Here is a 16,877-nt window from a genome sequence, read left to right on the forward strand (position 1 = left end):
GTGCTCCTCAGATCTGGGGTCGACTCCAGGACAAGCTGATACTTACAGACACAGAAGGCGATTTAAACGTGTCCCCAGGAGCTGACAATGTAGTCTGGGGTGAATTCATTTGTAAGAGTCTGTTGACATTCATTGTAAAAGATGAGTACTTCTCACTGGTCCTCACATGTCTCATCCCTGAGACGGAGGGGGAGAACATCATTTTAATTGCCATACGGTATGTGTTTCCTGAAGACTTTCTGGCTGCTTTGCGGTTTACCATGGAGGGGTAGATTTATAGCACTGTCTGCGGGTCCTTGCCTGTGCTGGGCTCATTGTCAGGTTGTGGGTAAAATGGAGAGGGTCTATGGGGCGTGCCTTTGCCACCCAGGCATCTCCAGAGCTGACTTGTGGCTCAGGGCCAGAGGCAGGCCAAGGACAGTTCAACCAGCGATCAGAGCCCAGGCCTTCCAGGCAGGTCCAACTCCCAGTGCTGACCCTGACAGCTGTGCTGTGTGATCCCAGAGCCATCCTCACCACTGAGCACGGTTCCCTTCTCTGTAAAGCAGGGAAATTGATGCTCTCCCAGGGACACCACTCGACAGCCATTCCCCCAGTGCCTGGGACAGCCCCCTGAGGATCGCCCTTCACCCAGCCTCAGTCCACGTGGTTTGGGGACATCCCCAGTCCAGGGACAGATCACATGACTGAGTCACAGCCAATCAGCACACGGCTGTCCCAGAGCACGTGATTGGCTCAGGCATAGGGGTGTGACTCCATCAGAGCCAATCAGATGCAAGGAAACAGGCTGAGCGGCTCCGGCCTTTCTCACTGCCTGTGACCTGAGGGGGCGTGGCACAGGTTGCGCCCCTGGGACCAGTGGACAGAGCCTGCTGGATACTGGAGTCCACGTGGAAGAAGCAGAGCCGGGGTAGACCAGGCCTTGGTGATAGTGACCTGAGCCCTGGATTCACCCAGACCTCAAATCAGGTCACTCTGCCCCTCCCCTAGATTCACCCATTCGTCCCCTCTCAGGGCTTAGGTTCTTCCGGTGGGGTTTGTGTCACTAACACCAATGAGGACAAGATAGGCCTATTTCAGAAACAGGAGGTGATGAGGGTGCCTGGCTACAAGAATTCTTAAATAGGGGCTGCTGTTAGTATACGGAGCTCTCCCGCTGCCGGGGTGCCCCTCATATCCCCGAGACGGAGCAGGAAGAAGGACCCACTTCAGCCCCACGAAGTCCGGATGGAACTGCGAGTCTCCAGTGTGGGCGTTGTCCTCCTCAGTCTGGTGTTGCTGCACTGCGCCCGACCCCAGCCTGGCCACGGTCCCCATGAGGCACCCGCCCCTGAGTCTCCTCGATGGGCGTTCCTCTTCCTGCCAGGCTCATCCCAGGCCTCCTCCTCTCCACCTGCTCCCCGTCCCCAGAAGTCAGCCCCTGTGGCTCGAACACCTTCTGCTGCTGACCACGCATCTGAAGGAGCCCCACTCACACCCCTGCCATGTCACGCTGACCTTCACCTATTTGATTTTTCTTCCCTTATCACCACCCAATGCTTTAACGTGGATTATTTTGGTTACTCTTTGTCTGCAGCACAAACAAGCCCAATGAGGGACAGGACTTGGTCTTGGTCTCAGTCTCAGTTGTCCCCTATTTTTTGGATGGAGAAGTGGATTGATGAATGAACAGAATGACTGATCGATAAATGGATAAGTGGGAGGATGAATTAATGGATGAATAGATAGGTAAATGAATGAATGGATGGATGGGTGAGTGAATGAATGAAGAATGAATAGATGAATGGATAGGTGTATGGATGAATGGATAGATGAAAGAGTGGATGGATGGATGGATGGATGGGTGGGTAGATGAATGGATAGGTGAAAGAGTGGATGGATGGATGGATGGATGGGTGGGTGGGTAGATGAATGGATAGGTGAAAGAGTGGATGGATGGATGGATGGATGGGTGGGTGGGTAGATGAATGGATAGGTGAAAGAGTGGATGGATGGATGGATGGATGGATGGATGGATGAGTGGATGGATAGATGGATAGAAATTTGCACAGCTCAAATTCTCCTCTCAAATGAGTTTTATGAGTCCTTCCCACTCTCACTAGCTCGTGGTCACCTGCCCAGTGTCCTGTCTGCTGTACCCCCACAACTCCACGAGGACCCTGTGGCCTGCACTGGTCAGAGAAGGCTTACTGGAGGAGGGGACTCAGGCAGAGCATGGAGGAGAGAAGAACTCGGGGGCGGACTGGGCGCACAGCCTGCAGGTGGTGGGGAGGGAGGCTCCATCCCCAAGTGGTGGGTGGGGTCTCACAGCCTCGCTCTGGCTCTGTTGGACTTGAGAGAGTGCTGGTAGCTAAAAATGTTTTTTCCCAAAAAGTCTATAACTGGGAGACAGAAAGTAGGGCAGGTTCACAGTCCAGCAGGAATGAGGCCAGGAAGAAAACAGGATCCAAACCCGAGCATGTGCTGCTCATTTGCATATCATTTGCATGGAATTCTTAGTGCTCCTCCACTCCCCACCCCCTCCCTGCCACCTTCTCTGGGACTCAGCTCATAGTGGGGCTTGTCTCAGCCCCATCAGACACCAGGGCAGGCACAGGCAGCACCATGAACACAGATGGGTCCCCAGTGAGTGTGGCCCTGAAGAGAGGAAGGGCCTCCTGGGGCTGGACCACCCCCTGGTGGGCTCAAGAAGACAGAGGGGGCCTTGGACTGGGGACAGCCAGCAAGCCTGGTATGCCCCTGCTGGGACTGCCCTGCTGAGTCTATTGTTAGGGTGCCCTTTGTTTGCCTGACCACAGGAGGCCTGCAGGACAGGAGGGTCTAGGGACAACCTCAGAACAGGAGGTCTGGGCTCCTTCTCTGCTTCCTTCCTTGGAGTTTCTTGTGTGAGAGAGGAAAGGGCTGCCCAGGCCGCACCACAGGAATCGTGAGACCATAACTGGGGCTGTTTTAAGCCTGCAGGGGTGTGGAAGTTGTGGTGCAGGGACAGAACCCAGACCAGCCTCTGGGAGAGAGGATGGGGAGCTCCCTGGGCCCTCTCCTGTCCCTACAGTTCACAGCCCATGCACCAGAACTGGTCACAGGGCACAGGCACAACCCCCTGCAGGGATCAGGGGCCCCGGGGAGTGCACAGGCCCTTGGGGAGGACCAAGGCCTCCTCTGCTGCCATTGGGATGGCACAGATTCTGAAGGGCAGGTGTAGCCCCTGCGGGGTACAAGCAGAGGGTGACACCCTCTGACACAGGCTGGAGAGGGACCCCAGGCAGTTGTGTGGGGAGTGCAGGGCCTGGGTGCAGGCAGCAGCCTGGGGTGTGTCCTGCGAGACCACAAGGAGAGGCCATGGGTGCGGAAGAGGATCCCAGGGTGAATCTCAGGAGAGCAGCACTGGGATGTGTCTGCCGCTAAGGTTATTCTAAAGGCAGAAGCACAGGGACTTCCTGAAAGGCTGCGTAGGAGCGAGAGGCTTGGGCTCGGCTGCCTGGAAGAAGGGAGGTACCCTGTTCTTGGAGGCCAGAGGATGAGAGCGAGGCAAAGGAGGAAATCATGGCCCAACCTGGGCCTGGGGCAGGGGCCTAGCTGGGGAAACTCCTGGCTCAGGAGCAGAGCACGGGAGGAGAAGCACAGCCGGCCCCTACTCTCGAGGCTTCTGGGAGGTTGGGAAGTGCACGAAAGCACCTCTGAGTCTTGGGTTTTCCATCTGCACAGTGGGCAGCATGATGCGTGAAAGCACCTCTGAGCCTTGGGTTCTCCATCTGCACAGTGGGCAGGATGATGCTGGGCCCTTCTTCCCTAGAAGGAACTTTTTAGGCACAAATGAGGAAATAACATAAAAAGACTTGGAGGCTTCGCCCACATAAGGCAGGAGATCACTCCAAGGTAGGATGACTGCTATTTTAATTGGCTGTAATCAAATGTAGTGTCTTGTTTTCATGATTTGGATTGGAGGTGGAAATATTAATTCGAATCATCTATCCTGCAGTAAACGGACCTCCCTAATGGTGGCTTCCCCTGTTCCCTGTAACTGCCTGTGACTGATGAGCCATCAGCAGGGGTGGGAGGGATGGAGCCTCGGACATCATTTACTCACTTCTGCTTGTTAAATAACTCAGGACCTGGGGCCGCTTCTCAGGGCTGGGGCCGAGTCTCCGTGCCCACCGTGGTGCTGGGCGTATCTGCTGTCTCTGGGGAGACAGACGCGAAGCAGAAAGGCAGAAGGAAAAGCTGTCAACCCAGGCATTCCTGCCAACCCACGCCGGCCTGCAGGCCACCGCCCTCTGCCTATCCCGGAAGGACGTGTTTTCCTCTTAAATACCTGAGCCAAGAGGCTGGGGTGCATCTTTCCCTCCGCCCTCTTGCTGAGCTGCGTGGCTGCATTGAGGGGATTTTTCTGTCTCTGCCATTAAACAAATCCTGGCAGGCTAATTAGCTGTGGGAGATTTCAGGTGCTTTCATTTTCAAAAGAAGTCAAAACAAGCACATATTATGCTTGGAACAAGCCTAGCTTTCTAATGAAAAGAGACTGCAACTGGATCATCAAACAAACGTAAACAAATAGACCAATAAACATGCATGCATACACGTGTTCACAGAGGACAATTTGAAGGTGAAACGTGAAATGAGAGCACGCACGGAGGTGCCAGCCATGAGATGTGCAGGGGCCAAGGGCGCAGGGCCAGGGCCAGGAGGATGTGCAGTGGAACCGGGTTAATGTTACTGTCGCGCCCTAAGAAACAGGGAGGGGAGGGGGCGGGTCTGGAACCACCTAGGAGGCAGATTTGGCTGATTTGATTCAGGAATCCTTTCTGCCTTGTGATTTAGGAGTTAACGTTTCCTTCTCCTCTTTCTGCTCCTCCTTCCTCCAATAAAGTGCCTGACCTTCATCAGTGCACACACAGGTGGCACTGGCTCAGGGCCCATCGAGGGCCAGTGTCCTGGGCCCTGCAGGGCATGTCTGTGGGAGGGCCACTAGGGTCAGGGGACAGGGCCGTGGGGAAAATCTGCCCCGTGGATGGATTTGACCGCAGCCACGCTGTCCTTCTGGGGAATCAAGGAGGAGCCTTCCCTTGTCCCTGGGACAGCAGGGGCTTCCCCAGGTGGTGGCCCCTCAAGGGCTCCTCCCCAGCACGCTTCCTGCCCTCCCACTGCTCTGAGTCAAGTTCCTCCCGCTCACCTGCTGACTTCATTCCTGGTCCCCTCATCATCCTGGGCGGGGCCTTCCTGAGCTGCTCCCTTAACACTGAGGAACTTGACCAGCCACTGGGGCCTGGCCCTCTCCAGGGTGCTGAAACCTGCTGCCACTTCCTGGGTGTCCCAGGATGAGCAGATGTGGGGCCCCGTGGCAGAACTACAGTTGTCTTGATGTTTCCATCATGCCCTAAATCCAGCCAGAAGCAGCTTGAAGATACCTGGTGCGCAATGTCCTGCCGATAGCCAGCTGCTGAGCAGACGCCTGGGAGAGAGCATTTTTATGCTGTAAGAAGTGTTTTGTATCTGCAAGTTTTCTTTTAGTCCCTATGATTTATGATGTTGGTTAGTTAGGTTTTCTATGTGGGCCATCATATATCTGCAAATGTTGTTAATGGTGTGGAGACTGACGGCAGAGGAAACAATGTCCATGGGATTATCACCCGGCTCAGCAAATGCTCATCAACCCTTCTGCACACGGCACTGCGCTGGGCACCTGGGGGCTTTAGAGAGGGTGAGATGTGGTCTTTGAATCTGGAGAGTCATCGCGTAGTTGTGAGCCACACTACAGCTCCTCAGCAGAGGAACAGTGAGGACGCAACATCAAACAGAAGAATCTTGAAGACGAGGCAAGGGCATTGAGGTGCTGCCACTGCCTCCAGCCGGCTCTTGCCGCAGCTGATAAACGTGCAGTATTGGCGTTGTCGGGAACTGGCTTTCTGGGGCCTCTGTCACCTCCCGTCTCTGCAGAGCTTGTGATTGAGCCTGTTCACAGGACACCTTCGTGCTGGACGCAGCTTCCTGTCGTGATCCAGAAACTCACTGAATTTAATCTAAGATTGCCAACAAGAGTTTCCTGGGGCTTTGGAGGGGACCATCAGGAGTGGTGCTGCTCTCAGAGAAACAAGAAAACTGTGTCAGTCAGGGCTCAGCTTCAGCTTGAAGTGGCAGAAATGCAGCTCACATTCATGCACATATGCACACACTCACTAACTTACACACACACACACACTCATGCCCACTCACACTTGTGCACACATGCATACTCAAACATCCTCACACACACTCACATACATGCACTCACTCTCACAGCCATGCATACTCTCACACACATGCACACTCACATACATCCACACACACTCACACTCACATTCATGCACCCTCACACATATACACTCACATTCACTAACACAGCACGCACACTCACAATCACACCCACATGCACACCCACACACTCACTGCCCTGCACACTCACTCTCACACATGCTCACACCCACACACTAACACACATGCACACTTACACTCTTACTCTCACAGACATGCACACTCACATGTTCGCTCATCCCCATGCTCACCCCCATGCACGCACACACACACACACCGGTTTGAGAAGTTGCCTCTACCTCCTTGCTTCTCCTCAATGTGTGCTGACTTCTCCCAACATCTCCTCGTGGAGCCGGGACTCAGCCACTGGCCCATGTTTCTGCACCTGGAGGAACCGGTAACCTGGCTGGATGGAAAGAAGGTAATTTTGATCGTGGGAGACATCTTCCTTCTGTACAACATCCCACTATTTGGGTTACAACTTACTCGCCCTTCCCAAGACTGGCCTCCGTTGTGAGAATAACACCGCACAGGCAGCATGATCTGGGGAAAGAAGAAATTCCGTACTTTGTGAGTGCCCAGGTCTCTGGGCCACTGCTGAGATTCTGGAGGGCTTTGTACCATTCTATGATCCACCCATCCATCCATTAATTGCACTCCCACTATGTGCAAGGAAATGCTAGAGTTTTGGGTCCCCCAAAGAGGAGAAGAATTAGAGGTGCAATAGTCAGCATAGGCTAAGCTCTGCTTCAGTGACCAAAAAAAAACCCGCCTTCAGCGGTGTGAAAGCTTCTTCCTCATGCATGTTGCACGGCCACCACATGTCAGCAGGGAGGCTCCGCCCGTGGCAGGAGGACATGTGAACACTGCTGGCTGCTGTGCCTGAAGGAAGAGGTGTCCCAGGGAGTCTCACATGGACAATTCGTCGCTTTGACATGGATATTGTGGTGTCATTTCCACTCAACACTCATTGGTCAGAGCCTGTCACTGGCCCCACCCAACCACAAGGAGCCAGGATGTGCAGTCTTTTCCTTGTGCCCAGAAGGATGAGAACCAAACATATCTGACAAGCATCACTGCTGACAGCATGTGGAGAGGCGGGACCATGACCACAGCTTCCCTGCTGGGCCTTCCAAGGCATGCATCTGGCTCAGACTGGGAGCATCTTTCTACACCTATAGTTTCATCCTAAGACCCTTGCCAGAAAACGGGACCTGATCCTGCTACCTCTGTCTATTCACAGGCCTGTGGGGACCACATGGGGGTTCTTATTGGTGATCTACACACAATGGGCCACTCACTTGTGACGGAGAGGTTGGCAATGTTCTTCACTTGCTCCCATGGGATAAGACCCCCCAGAGGGCCACAAGTGACTGCTTCCCCCTGGGCCAAGTGGTTGGTATTAAATGACCGGGATGTCCACCGACCACTCTGCATAGCCAGGTCCTCCAGAGACCATGGAATTTTCTTGAGGCCAGCAGCTCAACTGCAATGAGACAGTGAACTGAAACCTGGAAATCCCTTTTTAAATGTCTTACTTTTATTACTTTTTTCTTTTTTTTTTTTCTTTTTTTTTTTGAGACGGAGTCTTGCTCTGTCACCCAGGCTGGAGTGCAGTGGCACAATCTCAGCTCACTGCAACCTCCACCTCCTGGGTTCAAGCGATTCTCCTGCCTCAGCCTCCCAACTAACTGGGACTACAGGCGTGTGCCACCATGCCTGGCTAATTTTTGTATTTTTAGTAGAGGCAGAGTTTCACCATGTTGGCCAGGCTGGTCTTGAACTCCTGACCTCAGGTGATCCACCTGCCTCTGCCTCCCAAAGTGCTGGGATGACAGACATTAGACATCGTGCCCACCCAACTTTTACTTTTTTTCAAATCATACGTTCTTAATTCATGCTCCTCTAAGACACTAGGGAGAAATGTGTCCCTTGCTGCTACACCAAAGCGGGAGCCTTGTGACTGCACCTGCCCTCTCCTCTCTGTCCTCCTCCTCGGCATTATTTTGGTGGGCGCCCTGGTGCCTGGGTTTGTGTAGGGTTCCCCGCATGGGAACAGCACAGGATTCACTGAACCCCTTGTCTCTCGAACACATAGCTTCCCCTTGGCTGAGCAGTGGCCTTGGCCAGTCCCATGTAGGATTGGGTGTGACAAGCATGGGCCTTCACCAAGAATTCCCTTGGGTTCTAATGATAATGTCTTCTAATGATAATACTCAGTTATTTTCCAGAAATGCTGCCAGACACTCAGATTCCTCACTTACCTTCTACCCAGTGGTGGAAAGAATCGTGATCCAGGCAGATGTGGGTTCCTTCTCCACAGCTCACTGGCCGTGATCTTGGCTGAATGGTTGAACACTGTGGAGACCGATGTCTCTCATCTGCACAGTGGCCTTACAGCAAGTAGCTCCTAGGCTGTGAGGTGAGGGGCCACAGCCGGTCAGCGTGTGCAGCACTCAATTTGTCTTCCCCAGGCTCTGGCCATGTTTCCCCCTAGAGGAGGCCTGAGAGTCCCAGAGGCTGTGGGAGCCCAGAGTCCTCCAGAATCCTCTTTAGTTCCTTTCTCTAGGAGCAAAGGCCACTCCTTCCTGCCCAGAGGCAGGAACCTCACTGGGATTTGGGGAAGAAGCTCTGGTTTGTTTTATTCCAGCATCCTTTTGGCCTGCAAGGAATTGGATTATAATTTTGAAACCATTTTTTGGCACTAAACAGGAATACAATCCAGGGTACTGTAAACATGCAACATTCAGAAAACAGAGAAAATGGTTATTGTCATGTGTCATTTTGAAATCCCGGCACTTTGGGAGGCCAAGATGGGTGGATCGCTTGAGCCCAAGAGTTCGAGACCAGCCTGGCCAAACTGGAAAAACCTCATCTCTACCAAAAAAAAGTACAAAAATAATTAGCCAGGTGTGGTAGTGGGTGCCTGTATTCCTAGCTACTCAGGAGGCTGAGGTGAGAGGATTGATTGAGCCTGGGAGGTTGAGGCTGCAGTGAGCCATGATGATGCCACTGCACTGCAGCCTGGGTGACAGAACGAGACCCTGTCTTAAAAAAGAAAAAACATATCAGAAGCTGTTCCTTTGAAGTCAAGAACATAGTAAAGATACCTGATATCACTATCACAAACAGTATTTAATATAGGTCCTTGATAATGCATAGGACAAGGAAAAACTAAGCATAGATATCGAAAAGGAAGAGACACCATTAACAATATTTGCAGATATATCATGGCCCACATAGAAAACCTAATTAACCAACACCATAAATCATAGGGACTAAAAGAAAAATTGCAAATACAGAACACTTCTTACTGATCAGCACTGTCTGATTAGAAGACTCAATAGAATACGTAAGTTTGCATTTACAATAGCAGCAAAAGCTTTGAAACATGTGCTAGTAACCCTAACTAATGAGTGAGATCTTTGTAAAGATGATTGTAAAACTCTCCTGCAAGACGTTACCGTGCTCTCAAGAGAGGGAGGAGGAAGTTGCTCCACTCCTGAGCAGGGAGCCTGAGACTGCACAACCGTCCGTTCTTCCCTTTCAAATCCACACGTTCCACGCAGCGTCAATCCATATCTCCACACACGTTGTCAGGGACATTTGCAAATGGATTCTAAATACACCATGAAGAGTAAGTGCTAAAACAGTGCAAAAAGAGAGGAAGAGAGAGAGGAAGAGAAAGAAGAGTGGAGAGCAGTGATTCCCCGTTTTCAATAGATAATAAAGATGTTGTGAATGAAACACCGTGGCACCGACGGAAGTAGAGGAAGAGATCAATAGGATATAATGGAAGGTTCAGAGACAGAGCCGTGTGCCATGAACTTAAGATGCAATAAGGGAGCTGTTCACACCCTAATGGGTGGCAATGAATGGTGTTGAGATGCTTGCCTGTTCTGTGGGAGAAAAATAAAATCAAGCCTCAACCTCACGCTCTTCCCCAAAACAAAGACAGACTTATGACCTAAACATCAAGCAGAACTATACAGACAATGCACACAAATATAAGAAAACGGGCCGGACTCGGTGGCTCATGCCTGTAATCCCAGCACTTTGGGAGGCCAAGGCAGGTGGATAGCTTGAGGTCAGGAGTTCGAGACCGGCCTGGCCAACATGATGAAACCTCGTCTCTACTAAAAATACAAAAATTAGCTGAGTATGGTGGCACACGCCTGTAATCCAAGCTACTTGGGAGGCTGAGACAGGAGAATTGCTGGAACCCAGGAGGCAGAGGTTGCAGTGAGCCAAGATCACACCACTGCACTCCAGCCTAGGCAACAAGAGTGAAACTCCGTCTCAAAAAAAAAAAAGAAAGAAAGAAAGAAAGAAAGAAAATGTAACTTGGGTATCAAAAGACCTTAAACAAGACAAAAATACACAGGGCTAAAATGAAAAATACATACTTTTGTCTACATCGACATTTAAAATTTCCATATCAGTACAGTGAAGAGATTAGCCACAGACTCACAGAAAACATTACACGACATAGAACAAAAGATTCACACACAGAATCTGTAACTGCCTCCCTAGAGTAATATGGAAAAGATAAACAACCCACCAAAAATTCAGGCAAAGGATATAAACAAACAATTTATGGGAGAGAAATGACAAAGGGCAACATAGAAAAATGCTCAACTCAGTAGGAATGAGGGCAAACAAGTTAAAACAAGATACAACGTTTCACATATCTGATGGGCAGAAATGAGGAAATGATCATGTCAAGTATTAGCCAAGTGGCCAGGTGCAGTGGCTCACGCCTGTAATCTCAGTACTTTGGGAGGCCAAGGCAGGTGGATCTTGAGGTCAGGAGTTCGAGACCAGCCTGGCCAACATGGTGAAACCCCGTCTCTACTAAAAATATAAAAAGTTAGCCAAGTGAGGTGGTGCAGGCCTGTAGTCCCAGCTACTTGGGAGGCTGAGGCAGGAGAATCTCTTGAACTTGGGAGGCGGAGGTTGCAGTGAGCTGAGATCACGCCGCTGCACTCAAGCCTGGGCAACAGAGCCAGACTCTGTCTCAAAAAAAAAAAAAAAAAAAGTATTAGCCAAGATGTGTGGAAAGAGGATTCATGTATGCTGTTTGTGTGAATGTAAGTTCGAATGGTCTTTTCTGGAGAACCATCTGACATATCTATTGACACGAAAAGTGCACACATGCCATGGTTCCCAATTTCACTTCTCAGCATCTACCTGAGCATGGGCAAAGGAGGCGGGTGCTAGAATGTGTGCTGCCATGTCGACAGTCATCCTGGAGACGTGCAGAAAAATAAAACTTTAGTGTCTTCCAAGGGTGATTTGGTTAAATACAGCCTACGGTATGTCCATGTTATGGAATATTGTGTAGCAGCTGATGCAAAATGGTAGAACTATATATATGCATGTGGAAAGATTTCTAAGGCTTGCTATTCTACAAAACAAGCAATGAAGAAGACATGGCCCCAGTGTGATGTGTGTGTGTGTGTGTGTGTATAAAATCCATGGTGAAAGGGGCACTTATTTCCATCCATATGGATGTATGGATGTAAAAGCTTAGAGACCCTCTGGAAGAAGAGACACCCCCACCCCCACCAGGCCACAGTGTTTCTCTGGAAATGAACAGGAACGTGGTGAGCAGAAGGGAAAGGATGGGGTGGAGTCAAGAATGACTTTCACTTTAATCTTCAAATGTACGGTTGATATTTGCAATGATCTTGAATCCACGTATGGGGAAAAAACAGCAAAAACAACATCTTTGCTCTAGGGGATGGCGTGTGGCTGGGAGATTAAAGAAAGGGTTGAGGGCGGGGCAGGAGGAGATGGGGTTTGAAGGATCAGGCAGGATTTACCATCACCTGTTTTTAGTAGTTATTTGAGGCATCACTTACACTCAGTAAAATAACAGATCTTATGAGTACAGATGGACGGGACTTCACATATGTACAGGCCTTGTGACCGCCCCCAAGGTGAGGCGCAGACACCACCACCCCAGGAAGCCCCTCACGCCCTTTCCAGTCCACACCCAGAGGTCACTGCACCTGTGCTCGGTTTCCACACAATCTTGCCTGTTTGGAAACCTAAGTGACAGGAACTGGATATAAATGGAATTCTGTGACATGTAGTGTTTCATGACTCCCATTTTTTTCTCAACATAATTTCTTGAGATTTCTCCCTAAAGCTGTCTTTCTCAGGAGTGATCGTAGAGTAACGTTGCATTGTATGAAGATTCTGCTATTTGTTTCTGCATTTGCCTGGGTTGTTTCTGGGTTTCACTATTTTGAACAAAGCTATTGTGTCATTCTTGTGCAGTTGTTTTTTGTGGACATATTTATGTATTTTTCTTATGTTCCCAGGAATGGATTTTCTGGGTCATGGGGTTGCTCTATGGGTAACCTTCTTAGAAGCCATCAAAGAGGGTGCCTTAGGGGTGCACCATTATACCCTCCTCCACAAAACCCATCCAAGAGGGTGCCTTAGGGGTGCACCATTACACCCTCCTCCACAAAACCCATCCAAGAGGGTGTCTTAGGGGTACACCATTGCACACTCCTCCACAAAACCCATCCAAGAGAGTGTCTTAGAGATGCACCATTGCACACTCCTCCCCAGAAGCCATCCAAAAGGGTGTCCTAGGGGGGTGCACCATTGCACACTCCTCCCAGCTACACACAGGAGTTGCAAAGGCTCCCCTTGGTCTTCAGCAGGAGGTCAGCTGTTCCAATTCCAGCCATTCTTGTGGGCATGTACTGGAGTCTCACTATGGTTTAATTTTTACTTCCCTGATGTCTGGCGATGCTGCACAACTGTCCCTGTGCTTATGGGACATGTGAGAATCCTCTTTTGTGAATTGGCTAATCTAAATTTTTGACCAATTTTAGTCATCACATTAAAACCGTCTAATTAATAGGGTCTCAGGTCACACATTCAGGATTCTAAAATCTGGACAAAGCAGAGTGTAGAGAACACCTTCTCTGCTCTGTGAGTTTATCTTTGCTTAAAGCCGTGTCTGTTTAAGTCTGCGTAGCCCCTTCCTTCTCCCAAACCCAGTTTCCTCTTGTGGGAAATAGCGCAGGCCATGACTGAGTGCTGCTCTTCTGCAGCATCTGGGCAGGTGTGGCTCCCCTGGCTGGGACTTGGAAGCTTCTGGAGGCTCTGGGTTGATTCCTTTGCCTGTCAGTCAGTTTGCTGAAGGGCAGGATTGGAGGTGGGAGAGGCACTCCGCCTCCAGCTGCAGAGGGAAGCTGCCCAACCTCCCTGAGATGCCATGAGGCTGAATCAGGGGAGTCTGTGAGTCCTTCAAGGGGTGGCCACGGTGCAGAGAGTTGAATTCCAGGAAAAATCCCCTTTCCCCCTGGCTCAGCCAGAGGGCAGGGGCCTGAGATCTCCAGGTGTGTGCAGTGCTCAGCCTTTTGTGCAGTCAGGGATTCCATGGCCCCCTCGCCCTTCACAGGGAGGAGCAGACATTTGACTGCAGGTGTCAGTAGAGGGTCGCTGGGATGGAGGTGATGGAGACCCTGTCCCTGGGTCCCCGCTGAGAGATGTATCCCATCCATGGCCCTGTGGCCGGGTTCATTGTGGGGTGATCCCCCCCGTGGTGCCTGTGCACTAAACACATAAACTCCTCTGCTCAGGATGCCACAAAGCCTATCCCCTCATTTTGGAACTCAGCGTCTTCTCATCCCTGTCCTGGGACTCAAATTCATTGCTTACAGAAGTTCAAGGCAGAGAGAGATATGGGTAAGGATAATGGCAGTTCAAGCTCCCATCTCCGAACACATTTGACATTGTGATGAGGCAGGTTCAGCAATACACTAGACGTGATCGATATCGACAGGAGAAATTCCCGTCTTCCAAGCCAGCTCTGCACTCTTATCCCAGGCACCACATCAGCAACAGGAAAAGAAAGAGAGGCACAGGCAGCCCGGTGCCACATTCTGGGGGTGAATCCACTGCAGGAAATGCTGCCACAATTAGCTTAGAAACCTTACAGGTCTGTCCCTGGGAGTCGACCGGGGGCTCTGCAGAGAGGACCCTGAGCAACAATCAGTTATGGAATAAAAGGGACCGTCCCATGGCCCCTAAGCAGGTACCTCTCACAGTGAAGGAAAATGGGGAATTTGAGCCCCTAAAGCTCTGCTACTCTGGGACCAGCAGCATGAGCATCACCAGGAGCTTCTCAGAACTGAAGACTCTCAAGCCCTCCCTCCACATCTGCCTCACCTGTGGATTAGAGCCCCGAGTGGGATCTGGACCCATGGCTACCCAGAGTGAGGACAACCTTCCCCAGCCCTCCTTGTGGCCTCATGTGACCAAGTGACCCATTTCTGACCAATGCACTAAGATAAGAGGCCATGGGAGCCACTTCCTGGTCATTTCCTGACAGAGGTGGGCCCTCTCCTCCTCCTCTCCTCCACTTCCTCAGCTGTGAAATAGGAATGATGATGATGTTGATGATGGTGATGATGATAGTGATGATGGTGATGAGGATGACGGTGATGATGGTGACGATAATGGTGATGGTGATGATGATGGTAATGATGGTGATGTGATGATGGTGATGATGATGGTAATGATGTTGTTGACAATGATGATGATTGTTACAATGATGATGATGGTGGTAGTGGTGATGATGGTGATGGTGATCGTGATAATGATGTTGATGGTGATGATTGTTATGATTATGATGATGATGATGGTGGTGATGATGGTGATAATGATGATGGTGATGATCATGGTGGTGATAATGATGATGATGATGGTGATGATTATTGTGATTATGATGATAATGATGGTGGTGATGATGATGATGGTGGTTATAATGATTATGATGGTGATGATGATGATGGTGATGGCGATGATGATGGTGATAATGATGATGATGATGATTGTTATGATTATGATGATGATGGTGGTGGTGATGATGGTGATAATGACGATGGCGATGATCATGGTGGTGATAATGATTATGATGGTGATGGTGATGGTTGTCATAATGATGATGATGATGGTGATGGTGGTGATGACGCTAATGATGATGGTGATGATTATTATGATTATGATAGTAACGATGGTGGTGGTGATGGTGATGGTTATAATGATTATGATGGTGATGGCAATGATTATGGTGATAATGATGTTGATGATGGTGATGATTGTTATGATTGTGATGATAATGGTGATGGTGGTGGTGATGATGGTGATGATGGTGGTGGTTATAATGATGATTATGATGGTGATGATGGTGATGGTGATGATGATGATGATGGTAATGGTGATTATGGTGATGTTGGTATCCCAGAGAGAGAAGAGGATGTGGTGAGATCATGACAAGGCTCAGAGCACAGACAATCCCACCACAAACGCTGGATGAAATATACTTATTATTGTTATAATCATCTCAAATTATTAGGTATGTGGAGACATTCCCCTCCCAGGGGCCATCTCCCCTATCCTGGACTCCCTCTTTATAAACAGGAGCTGAGGTCCCCTATAGAAAACTTCCCTTCTGGTATTGCCCTCAGCAGCACGCCCTCCATAGAGCATGTAAACTTCCCCCAGACAAGGAGGAGACACAGCTGGGTCCCCTAACCCTGTACCAAGGGGGTCACTGTGCCTGGCATCCTGGAAAGAGTGATTAATGCAAGGAAACTTGTGTCCCTGAAATAGGCCATGATCAATGGCATTTGAGTTGCGCTTGGCTAAGGGATTGGAGAATGGACATCAGATGGTAGGTGCTGAATCATTTTACTAATGAAGCCTCTGCCTTGCCCACATGATGAGAAGTTTTCCATGGGAGGCTTTGGAGCCACTGCTTTTTTTTCTTTTTTCTTTTTTATAGAGATGGGGGTCACTATGCTGCCCAGGCTGATCTTGAACTCCTGGCTTCAAATGATCCTCCTGCCTTGGCCTCTTAAAGTGCTTAGATTACAGGTAGGAGCAATCATGCCTGGCCCAGAGCTACTGCATCAAGGGAGGTGCAGCTGGTCTCCCCAGGCTCCTGTCTTCACATCTTAGTACATTAGCGTGGAGCTGGCAGGCAAAAATGTCACACACCTGCTGAATTCACTGTCTGGCTGATTATTAGTGAGGGGGGACATCTTTTCTTTTGCTTAACTGTTTTTTGATATTCCTTTTCTGTGAATTACCTGCTCATAATATCTGCTCATTTTTCTATCGCTCTTTCTTTCTCTTTGTTATTCATTTATGGAAGCCACTTAGATGTTGCATATACCAAACTGTTGACTATTAAGCATGGGCAGACATCGCTCCTCAATCTGACCTTGTCTTTTCACTTGTGTCTGGGGGTGGTGTTTACAGGAAGAGGTCTACAGTTCATCGCAAGGCTCTAGAGGGAATCAGGATGTGCCAACCTGAGGTATGCCATTTTGGCAGCAGAATTCTTTTGAGCAGAAAGCACTGGAGTTCCTAAAATTCTTTATCTGGCTAAAACCAGAGCCTCCCCCAAACAACTCCATTGTCCTAAGTGTCTCCCCAGGAACAACTGTAATCTTCTCTTCTTGGAGGGGAGAAGCCCCCCCACATCCCGGCAGACATTGTCACAAAGGACCATGTCTCCCATCTGCCCTCCTGAGGGCCCATTTATCTCTCAATAA

General features: G+C 50.0%; 1 long non-coding RNA gene across 1 annotated transcript; it reads right to left on the minus strand.

Annotated features, from left to right (window-relative positions):
• Nucleotides 1-4,425: 4,425 nt before the first annotated feature.
• On the minus strand, nucleotides 4,426-8,950 carry LOC134756599 (uncharacterized). Its single transcript, XR_010129456.1, has 4 exons — nucleotides 8,553-8,950; nucleotides 6,775-6,831; nucleotides 6,588-6,694; nucleotides 4,426-6,073 (listed from the first exon to the last, which is right to left on the minus strand). It is a non-coding gene; the product is annotated as an uncharacterized lncRNA (long non-coding RNA).
• Nucleotides 8,951-16,877: the final 7,927 nt, after the last annotated feature.

Source organism: Gorilla gorilla, chromosome 10 (assembly GCF_029281585.2).
Source record: "Gorilla gorilla gorilla isolate KB3781 chromosome 10, NHGRI_mGorGor1-v2.1_pri, whole genome shotgun sequence".
NCBI lineage: Eukaryota > Metazoa > Chordata > Mammalia > Primates > Hominidae > Gorilla > Gorilla gorilla.